Here is a 3,573-nt window from a genome sequence, read left to right on the forward strand (position 1 = left end):
AAGGAAGGAAGGAAGGAAGGAAGGAAGGGAAAAAGAAAGAACGAGAAAAAGAAAGAAAGGAAGGAAGGAAGGAAGGAAGGAAGGAAGGAAGGAAGGAAGGAAGGAAGGAAGGAAGGAAGGAAGGAGAGAAAATGGAAATCAGCAATTGGGAATCTCCACCACGTTCTTTGCAGCTTAGATTTCTCCTTAGATTTTTTATGAGCGGCAAGGAACAGAACTACGCACTGCACCAAAGCATTCACAGAGAGTGGTCTATGCTGCTACCAAATGTATCTTTCCTCTCCTTTGGAACCTGACATCTGTGCTTAGATAAAGATGGAGCCAGAATGACCCAAGAATACCAAAGGGTCCTTCTATTGCATGTTGATAGTTGGGGTTCGGCTGTCTTAGAGATGAAAAACAGAGTGAACTATCTGTTACCCAGAGAGGTTCAGGCCCCCCAAAGGAGTCTGGAACAATGAGTGATTTCAATGCAATCGCCTCTTTATCAGCATCAAGGGCTTTATCTCGAGAGAAGGATAAAGAAGAAGAGAAGCTGAAGAAAGAACAACTGGAGGCAGAGGCAGGCGGATCTCTGAGTTCGAGGCCAGCCTGGTCTACAGAGCAGGTACTGCCACTTGCCTTAACATTATCAGAACACATGAATCCACGCTACATGTTACATGTTGGTTTTCTTTTAATTTCTCCGTTGATGGCCAATACTGGTAATCCTGCTAAAGCCAATCAAAGATTAAGCGCTCAGCAGGGCAGGATGCAAAGGGACTATCTCAGAGAAAGGACATTGCCAGGAGGTGTGAGACACTGAGAATTAGGCTTACAGGTGAGTACTAGGACCAACTCTGCTGGTCCGCATATGCATGTCTTAACCCTCAGTCTGATAGGACCTTCTGGGACATCTTGAGGGTTAACTGAAGTCCTGGGGCATGACCTAAGCCCCTAGAGCTGGTGTTCTCACAGAAGAGGAAAAAAACCTGGCTTTGAACACGGATGTTATTTTGTTTCTTAACACAAACTAGAGTCTTCTAGGAAAAAAAAGAGCCTCCATTGAGAAAGTGCCTCCAGCAGATTGGCCTGTGGACATGTCTGTGGGCTAGCCTTTTCTCTGTTAATGACTGATGTGGGAGAGCCTAGGTCACTGCGGGTGGTGCCCCTCTGGGTAAGAGGGCCTGCGATTCGGTTTCTGCCGCCAGCTTCCTGCCTTGGGTTTCTGCCTTGACGTCCTTTCACGATGAACCTTGGGTTATAAGTAGTGATAAACCCTTTCCTCTTGGCAGCCTGCTTTGGGGCACGGAGTTGTATCACAGCTCTGGAAAGCAAACTAGGACAATGGACTTCCAACCTCAAGCACTGAGAGAAAAGGAGTGTGTTTAAGCTACTTGGTCTGGGGTTTTGTCACTGAAGCCTAAGCGAAGTAGTATGTATTAAATGGAGAAAGGGGGAACTGTTTGTGACAGGAAAGAGCAGGCAGAGAGACTGGAGCTTAGGGAGTGGCCTGAAGGGTCAAATCCCTTCACACCGCTGGGCTTCAGGAGCAAATGAGGCTCTACTGCCATCTAGTGGCAACATAATTAACTCATTCATTCATTCATTCATTCATGGGCTGTTCCAAATGGGCAAGGCTTTCTGTTGAGTAAGTGATGTTGGTGAACACGGATTAACACCCATTGTTGAATATTGCTACTTTCCCCTTTCCTCTCCCTCCCCCCCCCCCCGCATCTTTTTCTTTCAGACAAGATCTCACTATGAAATCCAGGATGGCCTGGAATTGGCAATGCCAACATCTCAAGTGCTGGGATTACAGGCGTGGGCTCCCACGTGCTTTGCATAGGGAAATTATTCAAGCTTTAGTACAACCCTCTGGCATAAGTACTAGGACTTCTGTTTCACAGAGGAGAAAGCCGAGATCCTGAGACATTAACAAGCCAACCCATTGACGAGCCAATTGACAGACAGCCAGTCAGTGGGAGAATCCGACCTTCTCCAGGGAACCTGGCTTGGGGACTCTACAAACACACTCTTTGCTACGGAGGCTATTAGAGAGTCTTCGTCTTACAAACCAACTGCTTTAGAAGAGTCACGTAAAAGAACAGTGATGAAAAGAGGCAGCATAACATATAACCTGTCCTCTTAGATTCTGGCTTTGATTCACCATCAAGAGCTAATGGAGGGCACATTCGGCTAACACCATAAGTCCTTGGGTTTGGAGCATCCGGCCAAGACTGAATAGAAAGTCTTCGTTCTGCAAGAGAGAGGGACACAGAAGGAGTAAGAAGAGAGAGAAACTATACAGAGTTATGCTATCCAAATTAGTAGCCACTAAACAGTGTGTGCGTGCGTGTGTGTGTGTGTGTGTGTGTGTGAAGGCCAGATGTCAACAGTATCCAGTGTCTCCCTCAGTTCAATCACTCACTACCTTAGTGTTTGAGCCAGGATCGCTCACCCAACCTGAGCTCACTGATTTCACTAGCCTGCCTAGCCAGCAAGCCCCACGATCGTCCCATTTCCTCATAGCAAGGATTAAAAGCAAGTGGTGTCACATCTAGCTTTGACACAGTTTGGGGATGAAGCTCGGGTCCCCATTGTAACAAGTATTTTACCCACTGAGCCATCTCCCCATCCCCTACATTTTTAACTGACGTTTGTTAAGTTAAACTAACATCTACTTCCTCGGTTGAGCTAGCTGCAGCTTAAAGCGCCCAATGGCCACCGGGGCTTTGTGCTTATCTTAGTGGTCTGCATCGATATCAAATGTTGCGAGGTCATCAAAAGTCCTTCAGCAGCACCGCTGATCCTGGACAATGAGCCACTCCACCGGCTTTGCCGCTGAAGCCTGCAGGCTAGCTATACCGGCTAAGAGCGGAAGTGCAAGGTTGGAAAGGAGCATCCGGTGCCCGACTCTGCCACAATGACAGGCTCGGAGCAGCTGTCTGGAGACTAAGAAGGTCCCGCTCCTTCTGGCTACCGAGTTCTGGAACTGGTCACTGGGCGCTGAGCTCACAGCTCTCCGAGGGGTGCCATCTTAGCGCGTTCTTAGAAAAGGCAGAGAGAGCTTTGTCTCCCTGGCTCCTTTGCCTGGGGCCTTTGCGACGCCTGGCGCTCCATCTTGCCCCCCCACCCCCACCCCACAGCAGCCCACCCTTCACTGTGAGCTGGCTTTTGTGTTCCCTTAAGCCTGCAGCCTTATCCCTGCGACGAAGACCTGAACTTATAATGTGATCAAAGCATGAAGTCTTTCCATAGTGTCGTGGTCATCATGCTTGCCACACACACACACACACACACACACACACACACACACACACACACACACAAGTGATGAAATCTTTTTGTGCTGTCATGTTGTTACCTTGTTTATCCATTCGTGCACCAGCCTGATTCACTAACGTTAATTTTTTCCCCTTTGTGACAAACTGACAAATATGGGTGATTTAGGCCAGTCATAAACAGCTGGTCAAACAACAGTTTGATTTATACTGGCTGCCAAAGAGAAACTTGGCAAAGGCAAGGGACACAAGTTCTCAGAATGGGGTGGCGTCACACTTTGATCTAACCATTGCCCTACCCGTCTGCATC

At 48.1% G+C, this 3,573-nt stretch overlaps 1 long non-coding RNA gene across 1 annotated transcript; it reads right to left on the reverse strand.

Annotated features, from left to right (window-relative positions):
- Positions 1-2,108: 2,108 nt before the first annotated feature.
- Gm40742 lies at positions 2,109-2,852 on the reverse strand. Its single transcript, XR_871955.2, has 2 exons — positions 2,658-2,852; positions 2,109-2,239 (listed from the first exon to the last, which is right to left on the reverse strand). It is a non-coding gene; the product is annotated as a predicted gene, 40742 (long non-coding RNA).
- Between the last annotated feature and the right edge of the window lie 721 nt (positions 2,853-3,573).

This window comes from Mus musculus, chromosome 10, assembly GCF_000001635.26.
Source record: "Mus musculus strain C57BL/6J chromosome 10, GRCm38.p6 C57BL/6J".
In the NCBI taxonomy this organism is placed as follows: domain Eukaryota; kingdom Metazoa; phylum Chordata; class Mammalia; order Rodentia; family Muridae; genus Mus; species Mus musculus.